The 21,113-nt window shown below is 36.7% G+C and overlaps 1 long non-coding RNA gene across 1 annotated transcript; it reads left to right on the forward strand.

Moving 5' to 3' along the window:
• Positions 1 to 311: 311 nt before the first annotated feature.
• On the forward strand, positions 312 to 20,405 carry LOC144300235 (uncharacterized). Its single transcript, XR_013366826.1, has 2 exons — positions 312 to 737; positions 19,031 to 20,405. It is a non-coding gene; the product is annotated as an uncharacterized LOC144300235 (long non-coding RNA).
• The last annotated feature ends 708 nt before the right edge of the window (positions 20,406 to 21,113 follow it).

The raw sequence follows: 21,113 nt of genomic DNA on the forward strand, positions 1-21,113 counted from the left end.
AAGGAGTTAATGTGTTATTCTCCTATCTGGGACAGAGCAACTCTTCCCTGCCCTTCTTCCTTCCCTTCCCAACACAGCAACCCAGAGAGTAAAGTTAACTTTTCTGCAGGAGAAGGTCCTTAAGAGAGTGGGAGGAGGCGCACTTGGGTGGCTCTGTGGTTGAGCGTCTGCCTTTGGCTCAGGGTGTGATCCTGGGGTCCTAGGAATCCTGGGAATCCTGCTTTGGGCTCCCCGCAGGAAGCCTACTTTTTCCTCTGCCTATGTCTCTGCCTCTCTGTGTCTCCCAGGAATAAACACATAAAATCTTTTTTTTTTTTTAAAGGCAAGTGGGAGGAAATAGGATTTAAACACAACTGGATGGGTTGGATTGCACTGCGTCAGTGTGACTCTTCCTACTGAACCAGAGGGAAAGCAGAAGAGTCAGGAGACAGCTTAGTAGGTGGGCAGTGAAGGCATCTGAGATCTGAGCCAGATTGCTCAGTCATAGCTTTGAGTTCATTTTCTCCCTTTTGTCTCCCAGGATAGTTTTCTCCACTATTTTGCCCATTAGTCATTATGCGGATACTTATGAAAATAATATGGTGTAGTTATTTGAGTCAGTGCAAAGGAGAAGCAGCCTCTTTTCTCCTCCCTGACTGAGGCTAGCATGGTGGTGATTGAAGTGAACTTTGAAAGAAAAGTCCCTTTCTAGGGAGCAGAGCTGAGCTGTGTGGTCTGTGCATCCCTTCCCGTCTGAGGTATGTCTAGCAGACTCTACTGGAGATGCTGTTTTTGAATTTTGTGAACATCTTGAAATGTTTAAAAATGTAAAAATGATTTATTCTTATCTTCATATGTATTTGATGTGAAATAAAGGTCTGCTTTTGTAATGTTTCATAGGAAAACCTGTTGTCCCATTTATTGAAGAAATAATCTCAACTTATTGTGATGCTCTCATATTCCAAGTTCATGTATGCATAGGAAACTGTTTTTTATCTTCATAGCCATTTCTTTTAACCAGTGCTCCCTCTTATTATTATAGCTCTATAAGATATTTGAATTCTTGGTACTCTTCTTGTTACATTTCAAAATTATTTTGGTTATTCCTATGCTTTTATTATTCCTTACAGCTTTAGAGTTAGTATTTCAAATTCCATAAAATCTTATTGGCATTTTGATTGTAAATGAATTGAACTGGTAGAAAAAAAGGGGAGAAATTCAACATCTTCAAGATAATGGACTTGTCTACCTAAATTTTTCTATTTCTATTTCAATTCTTTTATGTCCATGAATAAAATTTTACGATTTTTTTTTCGTACAGGTTTTGCCTATGTGTGTATTAGATGCTACTACCATTACTACCCAGATTGAGCCAGATATAATTTTAAGTAGTTTGCATGTATTATTTCATTTAATCTTCACATTAATCCTTTGAGAAAAGTACCAATTATTATTCTCAGTTTTCAAATAAGAAAATCAGTTTTGAGGGATTAATTTGACCAATGTCATGAAGCCACTTATTGAAGGGCTAAATTGAAACTAAATTGATCTGACTTCATGGATTCTAATCATTATGTAAAGGTAATTTCTGGCTTTCTTGGTACTCTATGGGCTATATGCTGCTATTTTATATGAAATATTTTTATTGTATTTTTTATTTGTATATAGCTGGCATTTAGAAATGTTATTAATTTTTATACATTGACTTGTCTCTAGCAATCTTTCTGGACTCCCAGACTACTTTTTAAAGTTGCCTTCAGAAAGATATAGTCAACAAAACCAAAAGACAACCTATAGAATGGGAGAAGAGATTTACAAATGTCTCATCAAATAAAGGGCTAGTATACAAACTCTATAAGGAACTTACCAAACTCAACACCCAGAGAATAAATAATCCAATTAAGAAATAGGCATAAGACATGAACACACATTTCTGTAAAGAAGACATACAAATGGCCAACAGACACATGGAAAAATGCTTCATATCACTTGGCATCAGGGAAATACAAATCAAAATTACAATGAGATACCACCTCACACTGATTAGAATGGCTAAGATTAACAAGTCAGGAAATGACAGATGTTGGCGATGATGTGGAAAAAGGGGAACCCTCTTACATTGTTGGTGGGAATGCAAGCTGGTATAGCCACTCTGGAAAACAGTATGGAGGTTCCTCAAAAAGTTGAAAATAGAGCTGCCCTATGACCCAGCACTTAGGTATTTGCCCCAAAGATACAAATGTGATCCAAAGAGGCACCTGCACCCCAATGTTTATAGCAGCAATGTCCACAATAGCCAAATAGGGAAAGAGCCCGAATGTCCATTGACAGATGGATGGATAAATGTGATATATATATCTACACACACACAATGGGCTAATACTCAGCCATCAAAAAAAAAAAAAAAAAAAGAAATCTTGCTATTTGCAATGACATGGATTGAGCTAGAGAGTATTATGCTAAGTAAATTAAGTTAATCAGAGAAAGACAAGTATCATAAGGTATCACTAATATGTGGAATTTAAGAAACAAAACAGGATCATGGGGGGAGGAAGGGAAAAATAAAGATGAAGTCAGAGAGGGAGAAAAACCATACAAGATTCTTAATCATAGGAAACAAACTGAGGGTTGCTGGATGGAAGGGAGGTGGGGGGATGGGGTAACTGGGGGATGGACATTAAGGGAAGGCATGGGATGTAATGAGCATCGGGTGTTATATGCAACTGATGAATCACTGAATTCTACCTCTGAAGAAAATAATATACTATATGTTAATTAATTGAATTTAAGTAAAAAAAAAAAGTTGCCTGCAGGTTCTTTTGGGTTTTTATACAAACACATTATTTGCCAATAACGACAGTTTTGGCCTTTTCAATTATTCTACTTGTTTATTTTTTATTTTGTCTTATTACAATGGCTAGTACCTCTGGTACAATGTTGAATATTAGGTATGCTAAAAGGTATCCTGGTCCTATTTCTGACTTCAACACTTCTGCTTCAAAAATTTTACCAACCTTCATGATGCTCAATATAAAGTGAGTCCTCTTTCTTGGCTATTGAAGTTCCTTTCTAAAATATGTTTTCTAAGAGCTTTTATCATGAATGGATATTGAATTTATCAAATGACTTTTTTTTTCACTTTTAATCTGGTAATGTGACAACATAAATAGATCACCAAATGTTAAACTGTTCTTGAATTTCTGGGATACATGCTACTTTGTTGCAATATCTTATGCTTTGAAACATTGTTGGATGGGATTCCCAAAATTCTTTTTTCTTCTATTTTTTCCCCTCTATTTCTATTCTCTGGAATATTTTGTTCAAGTTAGGAATTTTGGATTACTCTAAGAGTACAAAAGTCACCTAATATGTTGACTCTCTTGGAGGGAGAATTTTCTTTAATGCTTATTCTACTATTTTATTTTAAAGATTTATTTATTTTAGAGAAAGGAGAGGGGTAGAGGGAGAATGTGGAGCCCCACAAAGGGCTTGATCCCACAATACTGAGACCATGACCTGAGCTGAAATCAAGAGTCGGATTCTTAACTGACTAAGCCACCCAGGCACTCCTATTCAGCTATTTGCAGATCTTGTTTTGTCTTGACTACATTTTTGAATTTCCAAGAAATTTGTCAATTTCAACTGGGTTTGTATTTACTGACATGTTATGCTCTGTATTCCACTTTGAGTAAAAATATTGTCTGTCTGTAGTTATCCTTTTTCTCCAATTCCTATTGTGATTATTTTCATGATTAGTCTTGCCAGAAGTTTGTCTGTTTTATTTTTTCAGAAGTTGACATTTCTGTTGTGTTGCTAATATCCACTATTTTGTGTACTTATGTGTGCACATTTGTGTGTTTTCTATTTAATCAAAATTTTCTTTAATCTACGTCTACTTCTTTCTTTTTCTTTGAGTTTATCTCATTGTTATTTTCTACTTTCTTGAGTCAAACGCTTAACTCATATATTTTTAATTATTATTATATTCCAATATAGGAATTTAAAAGTATAAACTTGCTTCTAAATATTTCTATATTAATATAATTTTCAACATATACTTTTAGTGCTCTAATTGTTATATACTTTTTATTATTTTTTGTAGCTAATGAATTATTTAGAAGGTTTTTTGTTTGTTTTTAGTTTTGATATAATTTTTTGAAAGAGCAGGAAAGTTGTATTTTAAGATTTTATTCCCAATTTTACTGCATTATGGTTAGAGGTAGTGGATATTGATATCAATTTTTTACAATGCCTGAGTGTAAATTCTTTGGAATTGGTCTATTTCTGGATCTATCTTTCTGTTAAAATTGTTATTCAAATCTGTCATATTTGTTTCCTTGATGTATCATTTTGAAAATTAAGCTAAAACCTTCCTACTATTACTATGGTATACACTTCTCTTCGTGATTCTTAAAATTTTTGTTTTATTTATTATGAAGTATTTTGTAAATTGTAGCCAAATTCATAATTTTTATATATTTTTGGTGAACTTTCTCAACATGAACTGTTCCTTTTGGCCCTTTTTACTGCTTTTTGCTTAAATTCTATTTTGCAAACCTAGACTTTCTTTAGGTGATTATCTGCCTTTATTTTAACTTTTCCTGAGTTATTTTTTGTGGAACTCTAATAAACATCATTTGTATTTTGATAGGTGAATTTAACCCTTTCATACTTATTTTTTTTAAAGATTTATTTATTTATTTATTCAGAGAGAGAGAGAGAGAGAGACTGAGAGGCAGAGACACAGGCAGAGGGATAAGCAGGCTCCATGCAGGGAGCCCGACGTGGGACTCGATCCCGGGTCTCCAGAATCACACCCCGGGCTATAGGCAGCGCCAAACCGCTGTGCCACCGGGGCTGCCCCTTATTTTTATTATTAATATATCTCCACTCCCTATACTTTTTTTGAGGGATTTATTTTTACCCTTTCTTGCTTTTTAAAAATTGATTGAACAGATTTTCAGCTATAAAGTGTATAAGGTTTGAGGATCTAATGCAAAACATGGTGGCTATAGTTGATAACAATGTATTGTGTAATTAAAATTTGCTAAGAGAGTAGAATTTAAATGTTCTCACTAAAAAGAAAAGATAAATATGTGAAATGATGGATGTGTTGATTAACTAGATGGTGAGAATCCTTTCATAAAAAAAAAAAAAACCCTGATTGAATTTTTTCCTCCTTTCCTTCTTAGCTTATTGGAAGTTACATTATATTAGGGTAACAGTTTTCAAACACTTTGGTTTTGGAAACTCTTTACATTCTTAATATATATTCAGGCCTCCCAAGTAGCTTTTGTTTATGTGGGTTATATCTTTCAATATTTGCTGTATGAAAAAAGTGAAATACTTATTTATTAATTTGTTAAAAACAAAATTTAATGTATTATGTTAATATAAATAATGTGATTTTTGAAAAATAACTATATTTTCCCAAGCAAAAACAATTAGTGAGGAGGGAAATGTTTTACATTTAATAAATGTCTTTAATATCTGTCTCAAAAGAAGATAGGTGGATTCTCATATTTGCTTCTATATTTATTCTGTTCCGGTATGCTGTTTCAATTGACAAATATCAATAAAATCAAGTCTCATGCAGATATGTGGTTTTGAAAGGTTGGACAATGCAGACTCCCTGAAATGATCTCAGTGACACTCAGAAGTCCTCAGACCTGTTTTGAAAGCCACTATTATAGTATTACCTATAAATTTTTAGTATACACACAAAAATATATTTCTCCTCAAAGTTTAAAGTTTATCAGAATTCCTTTTCAAACAAAAACTTGACATTAGCAAACTCTTTATTTTCTTCATCCTATAATTTACATGTTGGAATTGTCTAAGTTTATTAATACATTTTTACAGACAAAATACATTTGCATTTATAAATAATCAACAATTTTGCTCCTGGGTGGCTCAGCGGTTTAATGCCGCCGTCAGCTTGGGGAGTGATCCTGGAGTCTCGGGATCGAGTCCCACATCCGGCTCCCTGCATGGAGCCTGCTTCTCTCTGCCTGTTTCTCTGCCTCTCTCTCTCTCTGTCTGTCATGAATGAATAAATAAAATCTTAAAAAGAAATAAACAATTTTGCTCATTTTTGCTTCTGAGTTCATTTTTTTATGCTGAGGAATATTTGGAAGTAGTTCTTTCTGACAATTTATTAAGTGGCAAATTATTGAGTAAATAATAATTATGTCTGAAAATATTTTTGTGTTCTGTTGTCTTCTAAATTTTTCTTTTTTCTTATAAAACTATAAATAATTACTATTTCATCTGAATATAAAGCTAACCCATTACAATTTTTAACATTTCAGACAATGCCAGCCTCTTTGTCCCCAGTGAGATGGAGTATATTCTTCTAAAGTTTCTAATCTCATACACAAATATGCAGAGCTCTAAAAGATAATGGGTTCATGCCACATATATATTTTAAAAGCTTTTATTTTCATATAAAACTGTATTTTCTTTTAAAGATTTTATTTATTTATTCATGAGAGACACAGAGAGAGAGAGAGACAGAGAGACACACACACACACAGAGAGAGAGAGAGGCAGAGACATAGGCAGAGGGAGAAGCAGGCTCCATACAGGGAGCCCAATTCAGGACTCAATCCCGGGACTCCAGGATCATGCCCTGAGCCAATGGCAGACGCTCAACCACTGAGCCACACAGGCATTCCTAAAACTGTATTATAGCTATTTTCTATTTCTATAAATGTATATTGGCTGGAGACACGTTTTTCCTGTTTGCCATTTCTCTAAGGGTACCACACAAATGTTAACAAATATTTGTCAATTTAGTTACTTAGTTAAGGAACACTTACCAATCTTATACTGAGTGCTAGCCACTGAGATATAATGGTGAGGAGAAACAAAGACAGTCTCTTCCATTTGATTTGAATCACTGAATCACTATTATATGCCAGGCAACATTGTAGCTATCCAGGATACAGCTACATTCAAACACCATATAGCCTGTAAGGACAATGTATATTAATAATCACATATACATGTGTAAAACTGAAACTATGATAAATGAATGTTATGAGATTTGACTTTGTCTAGGAGATCAGTGGAGGCTTCCCTAAGTAAGTGATTGAGCTGCTATCTAGGAAATGAAGACTAGTTAAAAAGGGGAATGAAAGAATGGAAGAATTACTTCTCAGAAAGATTAAAGCATGTGCCCAATCTCTGATGACACAGAGCATGGTGTGCTGAGAAATTGCTGGAAAGCCAGTGTGGCTGGCATGTGACCTGGAGCAGGAGGCAAGCTGTGGGACAAATCAGTAGAGGTAGAGGGCCCTACAGAACATATGACAAAGCTTGATCTCTGTCTTCTGAACAAAGTGAAGGCAATACATTTCTTTAGTCATGGAAATGAGAGATGACTGTGTGACATAATCAGAATATGCTCTTTGGAAAGATTACTCAGGTTGCAGTATAGAGAAATTTATTTGTGGGTGGGGGCCAATTAGATGGCAAACATTCAATGAAGACATTATTGCAGTGGTGTAGACATATATGATGAGAGGTGAACTAGGTGACGGTGGTAGAAATTTGAAAAGGATGGATGGAAGGACTTGGAGAAGGAATGCAGAGGACCAAGTGATAGATCGCATAGGCCAGAGGTTGACTGATTTCAGTTGGTTTTCATGTTAAATGGTAACAATATTTTTGACAGAATATTAGACTGTAGGAGATTTGGATTCTAGTTTGGGGTTTACTGCTATCTTTCAAAGAAAGACTTAGATGATACTCAAGTTGTTTGAGCTTCAGATTTCTCATAAGTGTTATTGTATATGAACTCTCAATGGACAGAGGTCACACCTGTCTTGCTCACTGATGTATTCCTGTGCCCAGCACAATACTTTATATAGAATAAGCTCTTCACAAACACTGATATTAATTGAGAGGTGGAATATGTTAGAATCACATATAATTTTACATTCATAAGATGTGCATGGATCATTAGAGATGGATTTTATAAAATAGAGATCAGTTTTATTACTGCAGTGTTGGTCGTATTAATAAATACATAAAATATTTTTTATTATATCCTTTTATCTCTTTTATATAGAAAGTAATTTTCAACACAAAGTTCAATTTTTGGTATCATTATACACAGATTTTATGTGAGTTCCATTTGCAATGAACTCTGCTTGACTGTGTATGGACAAATCACAGTTCTAGAAAAATCTGTGATTGTATTTTACTTTGAACATCAAATGTCCCGATGAAGTGAATTCAGTTGATCCCTTCAGTAGTTGGTAAATACAGGTAAATAAATAGCTCTACTCTCAATATCACCCCTTTAGTGCAAATTAGTTCTTTATTCAGGCATAATTTGGTGCCTGATGAAGTTTGTCCTAAAATGATGTTACCCCCCTTTTAAAAGATTTTATTTATTTATTTAAGAGGGAGAGAGAATGCATCATGGAGAGGGGCAAAGGAAGAGAGAGAAGTAGACTCCCTATTGAGCAGGAAGCCCAAAGCAGGACTTGATCCTAGGACCCAGAGATCATGACCTGAGCCGATGGCAGTTGCTTAACCAACTGAGCCACCCAGGCACCCTTGCTACCCTTTGTTTTTAAAAACTGAATGACTTTAAGAATTTACGTGGAATGTGTCAAGTGCAGAGTTTTTGATATGATGTATGTAAGGCTATACACAAAATCAATAAAATGTTAAGTGCCAAATTACAGGTAAACCTGCAGATAATTTATTTTTTCCTCATTTTCTGGTTGGAACTATCATTTTAGGATTATATGAGATTATATGGGTGGCTTCCATTCTCCCAAAGATCTCTATTTGCAAGGCATGATAAAATGACCCATGATACAATGATCTAGCCAACTAGGATGACCAATTGTGGTCATGTATTCTTTCTATCAGGCAAAGCTCACTTTCCAGTTGATTCAGATTTTCTCTAAGGCTCATTAATTTTTTAAAGATTATTTATTTATTTATTCATGAGAGACACACAGAGAGAGGCAGAGATGTAGGCAGAGGGAGAAGCAGTCTCCCTGCAGGAAGACTGATGTGGGACTTAATCCTGGAATTCTTGGATCATGCCTTGAGCTGAAGGCAAGTGCTCAACAGCTGAGCCATCCAGGCATCCCAGGTTCAATAATTCTTTAAGTTCTCATGCTACTAGCTTGGGATTTACATTTTACATTTCTTCTTCTTGCATTCAGGTTTGATATTGTCTCCTTCAAAGCACCTCTTAGAGTCGACCTCCACTCAATCACATTACCACCTTGTTCATGCCTGCGTTACACACTTTATGTCTCTAAAAACCAAAAGAGGATCTGACAATTACTTCCATGGGCATCCCTCCACCTTTTCACTACACTCTATTTCACAGAGAAGGAATGAGGCCAAGAGGGAATACTTGTAGTCAGTGGCTCACCTAGGATTTAAGCCTGCAGTCTGTCAACCCTCTTACTCAATATCTTGTCTGTTTTCTTCCCTTCTCATCAGTCTTGCATCCTGCCATCCAGTCACTCCTTCCTTCTCATAGTGATTCCTCACAATACACTGTAATGTTGCCTGGCTGCCAATCACATTAAGCCCAAGCTCCTCTGTAGAGTTTTCAAGGCCCTTCCCAGTCTGGCCCTACATAAACCAAGATTTATTTCCTAAATCCTCCCAACATGCTGCCTCTATTTCATGGAGTTTAAGCTCTTACCTGAGACCGTCCTGCTTCATGTGACTTATAGATCTCTCCCTCTCTGTCCTCCAAATATTCTTTTGCTCATCTAAGTTTAATTCATGTAATACTGTTCAACTGATACATATTTGAGTGCTTCTGTTGGATACCTTCCATTTTCGTTCATTCAAGAGAGAGTAGTATCATAATGCAGTAGGGAGTCTGTTGAGTACATTCTTGCAGAAATCTCTGAAAAGTAAAAAAAAAAAAAAAAAAAGAAATCTCTGAAAAGTAATATGGAAGGAAGAAGCTCTGTATGTCACCCCATATCACTGGGGCTTGATTTCCATGCATATTCCCCTTGAGTATGTATAATAAAGACCTTTCATCTCTATTACTATTTGGCCTTGATAACCAAGCATCCATGCTTTTAATAAGACTTAGCCATACTTTTTCAATTATGGAGGTAGAGATGGAACCCATGTAAATATCTTATTCCATCTCCAAATGATAAATTGTGTAACGATATGAAATCCACTTTAAACTTTACAAGTGAAAGGAGTATGTGATTTAAAATGTCATGCTTTGGAGGTATTGTATGAACAAAATTCCTATAGTCAATCATCCAAAGCAAACTATTATTTAGGAACTATTTGAAAATAGATAAGCTGAAAATATCTTATTTTAAGAACAAGAGAAAAGTGATGGTATATCAAAAATTACTTTTTCATATCAACATATTGGATTTTGGGTTAAACTTATTGTTATTTACTTTAAAGAATCATAAATAGAACTTCAAAATATCTCAAAGGCAATAACTATTGGTGAAAGTCCATCTTACTCAAATTTCTCTGAAACTAATTTCTTTCTAACAATGCACTATCAGATTAAAACCCAACAAAAATATTTTTAGTATTCTGAAGGTTTGGCTTGCTGCTTTAGAATGTTGTAAAAAATGTTTCAGAGGGTACAAACTTTTCTGGTCGACACCATGCGCACATACATAGAAATATACACATAAAATTCTCATGTAAATATACAATCTATGATATAAAAAATATTAGGGGCCTGAAATTCTTATTTAATTCCGGGATAATTTGAAATATATAAATATTGAGAGGTTTAAAATCTTAGAAGTTAATATCTGGAAGAGACTTTAACGATTGCACATAAATTACATACAAATGAAAAACTGAGGCTCAGGGATGTGCTCAAGGTAGTTAAAATTTAAAAGATAGTGATACTAATAATACTAACAATGATAAAACTACTTCTTTTGAGTGATTGCTCTGTGCCAGATAATGTCCTAAGTGTGTTAGCAGAAGATCTTGTTCAGTCCTTATAGGTAAGATTATTTTTCTTACTTTATGAATGAAAAAAAAATTGAGGCACAGAAAAGTAAAATAATTTCCATGCCCCAGTTTAACAGAGCAAGTGTATGTTTCTATGGCCTCCATTTATATTTGAAACTCAAAATAAATAATTACTATGATTAGGGGGTCCCTGGGTGGCTCAGCGGTTTGGCACCTGCCTTCTGCCCAGGGCGGGATCCTGGAGACCCGGTATCGAGTCCCGCATTGGGCTCCTTGAATGGAGCCTGCTTCTCCTCTGCCTATGTCTCTGCCTCTCTCTTTCTCTCTCTCTGTGTGTCTCTCATTAATAAATAAATAAAATCTTAAAAAAAATAATTACTATGATTAAAAACAATTCAAGGGAGTAAGACAATGCTTTTTTTGTGTTCAAACTGCACTGCCTCCTCTCCTGACACCTCCTCAGTGATACCACTATGACAATGATTGAATTATCTAATGTGAACCGTAGTTTACGTAGCCTGTCCTTAGGACATACATCATGGGAAGTTTGTTCTTTCCATTAAAAAATTTGCTGAGCATGTAAGCATCATGTAGATGCCATTCTGGGAGAATAGTCTGATAGAGTAGAGAAGTAGAAACTAAAGACCAGGGTGTGGGGAGGATGTAAGGACAGGGGAACCTCATGAACAAAGGCTTTGAGATGGGGGAGCCTAGAATGGGTTGGTGTATGAGGGTTCTTATTCAGCTGGGGTTCAGAGAACATCTTTGTGAGGTAGGAATTCAAACCAAGGCCCCATTTTCTCAGTTTGCTTTTTCCATCTGCCTTTGAAAAAAAGGAATATTTCTCTTTTGCTCTCCCCCTCTTACCCTTCATATCATGTTTTGGTATCATGACAAGTGCATGAAGTAAAAAATCCATTAATGTGGCCAACCCTCAATCATAAATAAGCTACTCTTGACCAGTAAATATCAATTCATCAAATTTATTTAATTATTCATAAAATAATTTGAAAAAAAGAACTCTTTTCTAATTTTTATTTTTCTTGAAAAGCAGTAGAACCTCATTGAAGGGAAGGATAATAACTTTGGAATCTTCTAGATCTGGTTCTGAATATGGACTGTTACCATTTGCTGGCCGTCATTTATGTGAGCAAGTTTCTTAAGGTCTTTGAGCTTCATTTTTTTTTTCACTTATTAAATGAAGTAGTAATGGGTCTTGGGATCATGTTGAGAATTATTGGTGTTCAATTTACTAACATACAGAATAAATGAAATAATGTGTGAAATCTCTTTGGCAAATGGCGCCCAAATGTTGTTGAATTAGTGAATAAAATGAGTTGAACTGAAATAGGATGAGAGGTGGTGCAAGGTAAGATGAAGAATTAAATAAAGGGACAGTGGCAAGATGGTCCAGGACTGAGCACGATCAGAGGAGGAGACCCAGCTCCTACGAACGCTGACTGTCTTGAGGTTGCAAAAGGCACAGCTGTCCCATCCTGCCTAATTTAGTCACAGATCAAGCCCCAACATGCCTTTGCCTCTTCCCAGCTGCTTTTGCTACGGACTGGGAAATGTGATAGCTGCTGTAGGCAGATCTCCTGCTGACAAATTGTGAAGCATGGGGGTACTTTGCAAGTTACTTTATCTAAGCTTCAGCTATGGAGGGCGTTTAGCACCGTCCTTCGCAATTTGTCAACACCTTGGCATTCTAGAACCACTTCCCAGGGCACCGAGTAAACATTCACACATTAGAGACGAAACAAGCTTCTCATTAAGAATCATATTATATGTTCTCTCTGTACTTTATCCTACTATTTTACAAAAGAAGGAATTTTTCAACTGGTGGTTTAGTAGACAGCCATAGGCTGTTTTTAGGAGTTCTAAAGGCTTTCCTGCCGGAGATTTTCAGGGGTCTTCTAGATATCCATGGTGGGAAAGTCTTTTGCAAACCTAACGACCCGGGCCCGTAAATATACATGCTATTCACACAGAAAGGATTTCCAAGATGACAAAATATGAAAGACAAAAGAGAGGAAGTGAAATAATTTCAGGACACTCTGTGCTTGTCAGTATCTATTTTGGGTTAATGACATGAACAGATGACCATAAACTTCATAGATGTGTTGGTGCCTTTTATCAATTCATTTGTTTAAAAAATGTACTGCTACAACATTCACTGCTTAGTTTTGACAAATGTACCATGGTTATGTAAGATGTTATCATTAGGGGAAGCTGGGTGAAGGATATACGGTAACTCTCTGTACTATCTTTGTAGCTTCTCTGTAAATCTAAAATTATTACAGAAACTTTAAAAAGTTTAAGCAAACATCAAAAATACAAATATAGCAAAGTGAGATATTTAATTTTAACCTTGTCTTCCCTAGTCTTTTAGAATCTTATAAAGTACCAGATAGGAAAAGGGCATTTACTGAAAAACTATAATGAGGTGTTCTAGGCAATTGTGTTACAACAACAAACAAAGCAGAAATATCCCTGCCCTTATGGCACTTCCATTAGCACAGCAGGCGAGACCAACGGGAAAGGGTACAAAGGAAGTAAGGAAAGGCAAGTAGGACACAAGGGAGGAAGGAAGGATCCACAAAGTGGATCTCATTGAGGTCCTGCAGAGGTGCTCTGTTGGGGGGTGTCTGGGGAAACACATTCTTGGCAGAGGAAGAGCCAATCTAGAGCTTTGGGAAAGAGCAAGGTGGCTGGAACACAGACAGGAAGAGGGAGAGTGGTAGAAGAGGAAGTCTTCAGTCCATCATGGTTATGTCTGTTCACTTCACTTTACCTTATGGTAAGTATGTTTTGCTTATATGGGAGGAAAGAGAAAGAACAGTTACCAGTCTTTCACGATAAGCCCTTAAAGTGGGAATAATCGCCCCCAGTTTATAAGTGAAGAAAGAAGTTGAAGCTCAGAAAAAGCAAGTAGTTTACCCGAGGCCACACAGCAAAGCAGTAGCAGGGCCAAAGTTCTGTCATTATCTCTCAGTGTACACACAACCCATTCAAGCTGTCGTCTCTGCATGCTGCCACCTCTGTGTCCCTGCCAAGCCTCAACAGAGCCCAAGAGTAACCTGGATATGGGGACAATCTTTTAGGTTAGGGATGTTTACAGCAGAACACTTTGCACACATGGGAGTTTCATTGTACATGGAGGGCGTCTACAGTATTACATTTACTTGATTTGAGTTGAACATTTTAGTTGCTGACTAGGAAAAGAAAATGCAAATTTGGCCATGATGACATGGGGAAAAGTAAAGCCTGACAATTTAAAGAGAATGTAACAATAAAGTAAATATATAAGAAATGAATTGTTTATCATTAAAAACTGGGGGCACATAAGACAACAATATTGTCCTTGGCATAAGATCAGAAAGAAAAATCTCTCAGAAAACATTAGATATGACCCAACCGAAATTAGTAATGTGTAAAGCTCAGAATGGCCAGGGATTGGTTTAGGCCAGATTAAAAACATGTCTTAAAAAAAAATCTAGTATTTGCAGATGGTTGAACATTTTTAAATGAGCCATTTTTCTTGTCAAGTTATGCCTACCTTCACAAGAGATTACCGCTGGAAATACCCAGAATAAATATTATTAGCTCAGCACTTTTTGTGACAGTTTCAGATTTGTGGTTTGATAAGGTGGAAGATTCTGTGCTTCCTTCTTGTAGGTATCATTATTAGTAGCAGCAAGTGGGGACGTTCGACAACATGAATCCAGCTCATCAGTTGGGGTTACCTGCTCTGCCTTTCCTTTCCCTCGATTTTCAGTGGAGATGTCACTTCACTTTGCCTTGTTGGACACAGTCCTGTTGTCTCGCCTAGTCAGTTGGTATGACCATGACTCTGGTCTGATACATTCCAGTGCTTTCCTGTTGTCTGAGATGAGCACCATCCTTCTGTCTCTCAGTACCCAGGGGGCAATGATAAAAGAAGCTGCTCTGAGAGCACATGAGAGGGAGGATGGAATCAGTTCCTTACAGGGACAACGCTTCTCACAACACAAATTTTCAGAAGATGTGCACCTGATCCTGTGACTTATTTTTTCTCTTCCTTAGTTCCCATGAGACTATGTGAGAGGGTTCTTTAGCTAAGAACAATGTAAAAACCCTAAGATTCGAAACTGAAAGCTATTGTTTATACATAGATGGCTGCCCTACCCGGTCCATCCCTCCCTCCTCAACCGCCTGGAAGACAGGAAAGGGCCTGTGAGCTCTGTGAACATTGTGTCCTTGAACTTCTCTGGTGCAAGAGTTGTGTTCCCGTCCTCTTATTTGGGACAAGAGCCTTAGTTCTGATGAAGCAGCATTACAAGACAGTTGATCCAAAGGTTAGACTATTTTAGCATTTCTCCGCAGGATTAGCCAAACTTGATGAGTCAGCCGGGCTGTTGCTGGTTTAGCATTATTTAGAAATATTTTTAGCCATTTGTCATCTGTTTCTGATGACTTGAGCTAAGGTGGCTTGCTGAAAATCACACGGGAATGTGGACCCTGCTCAGGACTGTGTTTCTGACCATATGCAGAGAAATGTAGTACAACTGTGAATTCACAGCATGGTCAATTGCTTTCTTTTCATTGCTCACTTCAGAGTGGATATTATTAAGGAAATTGTATGTATATTTAACATTTTATTTTGGTGAAAGCACTGTCACCAAGGGACTTAGATTTATAGTGTAGGTTCAAATTCTACTTCTTAAGTAACCTTTCTTATTAGTTACGGGCCTCTGGAAATCTAGGTATAATGGCAGTACTTTCTGAATTCAGTTCAGCATTTTATAAAATGATTATTGTTGTTTGTTTTTATAAAAATTTTGCATTAGCAAAATTATCTGTACTTGAAAGTTTAAAAATATATACTCATCATATTCACTAATGACAATGACTTTCTCCTACTCTTCTTTTGAAAGTTACAGTTAAAGACATTGAATTTGAAGGCCTATATTTTGAAAAGAAATCTTTACTTAATTATGTTCATAATTGGAGAGTATCTTCTGTTGTGTTAGAACAATTCCTCAGAAAACTATTATTTTACCTATCTGCTTTTTAATATATGGCAGCAGATTTTTGTAGTCTAAATAAGAGAACTCTCCAAATAATTATCTACCATTTCCCTTCTTTTAATTTTTTTATTATTACTTTCTCTTCTTTATAGGATATAAATCATGTAGTCACAAACTTGCACTCCTAAACTTAGTCTATAGTTTATATGATGATGTAGCTGAAGATTGAAAGATAAGCATTCATCCTCCATCTTGAGAAAGGATTAACTTCCCAACTGAAAAACAGAATCCCAGTTTCTTCAGATGGAGAGGACTATAAGCCATATGGGAGAAAACACATTTATTTACACTTTTCTTTGTAGCTGGATAGACAAAATTCTGAATCCTATTCTGCTTTTGCCAGCAGTTTCACAAACATTATCTCTCCTGTTTGAGCTTCCATTTCCTCTATGGGAAGCAACAATGATCAGATCTACTATTGTGAATGGCAAAGGGGTTAACATCTTAGCAAGTGACTGGGTCCGTACTTGGTACCAGGGACATGAATAATGAGTGATGAACAGTCACAAGTGGGAACTGATTTGAAAGAAGGGGTGATGTGAGTTGAATCCCAGCTAAACCACCTTCTGGCCAAGTGATTGCGGGCATCTAGCTATTTTCTTGAGCCTTTGATTGCTGATCCAATAATTTTATAATAATACCTGTTTGTTTGGATTGCTGCCGATATGATGCCTAGAATATGATTGACATATGCTGATATATGGTCATTGTTACCATGATGACTGTTGCCATTTGCCTTTCCAGACGCTCTTCTCACCTCTGCCTCCTGCCTGAGGTGCACCTGTGAAAGGCATGGGCAGGCTACTACAGTCCTTTGTCTCTACCTCAGATGTGGTCTGGCTCCCAGGCTGATCATTAGGGGCAGAGCACTCATTCTTCTCCTCCTCAGGTGTTCAGGGGATCTCTTTCAGTTTCCTCAAGGGTGGATGCCAATTGCCTTCTGCATAATTTTGAGAGCTTCCTTCTGCATTTTATGTCGTGTGACTTAAACAGGGATTGCTTGGTTGATACAGTGGCCATTTGGGAAGGATTGCGGATGGTACTGTTGATAGTCATGTTTACATTGATGCTTGTGTCATTTTATCCCCTAGTTCTACAGCACTTTAGCCCGAGAGGTGCTATCTACACTGCAAAAAGCATCGTTTTCTTTCTCTCTTTCTCCTCCTTTCCTTTTCAAACACAAGTTGCTCCTTATTTGTATATGTAGCCAGATCTCTGAGGTGTGGATCAGAATGGATGATGATAAGTGTGTATTTCAGAATCTTCTATCTTAGGGCACACATTACTAAGTTTCCACTGGTATAACTGAAAAAAAAAAAAAAAAGAAACAAAAAACCCCCACAAGAAACCAACTGAGAATAGTTGGCTAACAAAATGAGTCAAAGGGGGAAAAACTTAAGGTTTAAATAAGGGATTATTATAAACACGAAGACAGGGGAATGGTATGAGTGTTTTCACGGGCTCTTGGGGTAAGTCGGATGAAAAGAACCTATTACAATTATAATTTTAAAAAACAGCACCACTACATATTTAGACAGATTGCAAATGCTCACTGCAAATATCTCTTCTGGCTGAAAAGTGGAAGTTTTGATCAAATTTTGGAAAGGAAGGAGGAAAAAAGTCTTTATATAATCTACAACCTATAAATAACTTTTGGCAACATGCTAAACTTGGTGGATGATGTTTTCCCATTAAGTCGTTTGCAGCAAATGGACTAGATTCTTAGGAAACAATTCCAAGGGAGAGAACCATCAAATGTCTATTCTCAACAACTTCCATGTCATTAAAAATCCATATTCTAACCACAGAGGTGGGATGTGGAACAAGATAAATGTATAGGTTGATTGGATTAATATGAAGTACTAAAATAGGCAAAAATAACCTATAATCATTGAAATCAGGTCTATGATTGCCTGGGGCAGGGAGTAGGGGAGATTAACTGGAAAGTGGCATAAAAGAATGTTCTGGAGTGACAGAAACCTGTGAATGGATTAGGTTGGTGGCTGTATGGATGTGTATATTTGTCAAAACTCACTGAACTGTTCTTATAAATATGGCAAGTATTTTATTATATGTTAATTATACCTCAATAAAGTTAACTGAAAAATTGAATTTGTACTAAGGCATAGAAGAGAGAATAAATATTAATTATGAAACCTATTAAGAATTACAGACAATTATCACATATATAAAATATGAGTATGAATAGATACTAAACTCTGAGCAAATTAGAGCACACAATCCCTTGAAATTAATCTTCGGTAGGTTGTTGATTAAAGCTGGCTAGCTTTAAACTAAGAATTGTGTGCTTATTTTTTGTAGTTTCATTCATTTAATTGACTGTTGGATCTGACTCAGTCTTCAGAGTCCAGATTCCTAAGTCTACAGGCTTTGGCCCGTAATGGCACAATATTTGAGTTAAGAGAAAAAACAATACAGATGTTCATTTAGATGTGCACAAATATCCAAAGACTCTTGGCCTCATATTTAATTTCCTCAGTAAAATATGTATCTTGGTACAAAATTATAAATATGTGAATGCTACAATATTTTTCTGGTATTCCTCTGTAGCCTGGTTTTCCCTTCTATCTATAAGGTTTTGTGCAGCAACAGGTTAAAGCAAAAAAAAAAAAACCCTTGTGATCTTGAGGCATATATACAGGCATTCCTTGTTCCATCATGCTTTAGTGTGTTTTGCTGTTGTTGTTGTTGTTTTATAAATTGAAGATTTGTGACAACCATGAGCCAAGCAAGTCTGCCGGTGCTATTTTTTCCAACAACATTTGCTCACTTTGTGTCTCTGTGTCACATTTTGGTAATTTTCACAATATTTCAAACTTTCTCATTATTATTATATTCGTTATGGGGGTCTGTGATCAGATGTTGCTATTGATGTTGTATTGATGTTGCTATTGTAAGTATTTGGAGGTGACACAAACTACTCCCAAAGAACATGACAAACTTAATGGATGAATATTGTGTGTTCTGACCAGCTGCTCACGATCTCTCTTCCTCTCTTCCAGCCTCCTTATTGCATGAGATACAACAATATTGATATTAGGCGAATTGATAACCCTACAGTGGCCTCTAAGGGTTCAAGTGAAAGGAAGAGTTGCATGTCTCTCACATTAAACCAAAAGGTAGAAATGAGTAAGCTCGGTGAGGAAGGCATGTTGAAAGCCAAGATGGGCCCAAACCTAGGCCTCTTGCACCAGTTAGCCGGGTTGTGAATGCAAAAGAGAAGTTCTTGAAGGAAATGAAAAGTGCTACTCCAGTGAACACACAGAGGATAAGAAAGCGAAACAGCCTTATTGCTGAGATGGAGAAAATTTGAGTGGTCTGGAGAGAATATCAAACCAGCCATGACATTCCCTTAGGCTGAAGCCTCATCCTGGGCAGGGCCCTGACTCTCTTGGATTTTGTGAGGCTTAGAGAGGAGAGGAAGCTGCAGAAGAAAAGTCTGAAGCTAGCAGAGGGTGGTTCCTGAGGTTTAAGGAAAGAAACCATCTGCATAACATAAAAGATAAGGCGAATCAGCGTGTGTTGATGGAGAAGTACGTTAAATTATCCAGATCTAAAAAAAAATATAAGTTATCCAGATCTACTAAAGATAATTAACAAAGGTGGCTGCACTAAATAAGAGGTTTTTGAAGTGAGTTGAAATTGCCTTCTATTGGAAGAAGATACCATCCAGGACTTTCAAAGCTAGTCAATGCCTGGCTTCCATGCTTCAAAGGACAGACTGTTCTGTTAGCGGCTAATGAAGCTGGTGGTTTCAAATTAAAGCCAATGCTCATTTGCCATTGAAAATCCTAGGGCCCTTCAGAATTATGCTCAACCTACTCTGCTTATACTGTATCAATGGAATGACAAAGCCTTGGTGGTGCATCTATTTCCAGCATGGTTTATTGAATATTTTAAACCCACTGTTGGGAGCTACTCCTCAGAAAAAAAGATTCCTTTCGAAATATTGCTGTTCACTGACAAGGCACTTGGTCACCCAGGAACTCTGATGGAGATGTACTGTGAGATTAATGTTGTTTTCATGTCTGCTAACACAACATCTATTCTTTAGCCACTTGATTAAGGGGTAGGTAATTTTGACTTTCAAGTCTTATTATTAAGAAATATATTTCATTAGGTAGAGCTGCCCTAGATGGTGATTCTTCTGATGAATCTGGGCAAAGTAATTAAAAACCTTCTGAAAAGAATCGACCATTCCAGATACCATTAAGAACATTCGTGATTTGGGAGGGGGTGCTGGGTGGCTCAGAGGTTGAGTGTCTCCCTTCAGCTCAGGTCATGATCCTGGGGTACTGGGATTGAGTCCTGCATCAGGATCCCCACCGGGGATTCTGTTTCTCCCTCTGCCTATGTCTCTGCCTCTCTCTCTCTGTCTCTCGTGAATAAGAAAACAACAACATCACAGCATTCATGATTTGTGGGAAGAGGTCAAAACATCAACATTCACAGGAGTTTGGAAGAAGTGGATTCCAGTCCTTGTGGATGACTTGCAGGGAGGGGTTGAAGACTTCAGTGGAGAAGTAACTGCAGGTGTGGTGGAAAGAGCAAGGGAACTAGAATTAGAAGTAGAGCCTAAATTACTGCCATCTCATGATCAGACTTGAGCAGATAAGGAGTTACTTCCATGGATGAGCAAAGAAAGGAGTTTCTTGAGCTGGAATCTACTCCTGGTGAGGGTGCTGGGAAGCCTGTTGAAATAACAACAGAGGATGTTAGAATATCACATAAACTTAGTTGATAAAGCAGTAGCAGAGTTTGAGAGGATTGAATCTAATTTTGAAAGGAATTATACTGTGGGTAAAATGCTATCAAGCAGCATCGTATGCTACAGAGAAATCACTCATAAAAGGAAGAGTCAACTGATACAGCAAATTTCACTGTCTTATTTTAAGAAATTGCCACAGCCATGCTAACCCTCAGGAACCATCACCCTCGTGGTGGTTAGCAACCATCAACTTTGAGGCAATACTCTCCCAGCTGAAAGCTCAGATTATGGTTAGCATTGTTTAGCAATAAAGTGTTTTTTTTTTTTTTTTTTTTAGATTTTATTTATTTATCTGAGAGTGAGAGTGAGAGAGAGAG

This window comes from Canis aureus, chromosome 28, assembly GCF_053574225.1.
Source record: "Canis aureus isolate CA01 chromosome 28, VMU_Caureus_v.1.0, whole genome shotgun sequence".
NCBI lineage: Eukaryota > Metazoa > Chordata > Mammalia > Carnivora > Canidae > Canis > Canis aureus.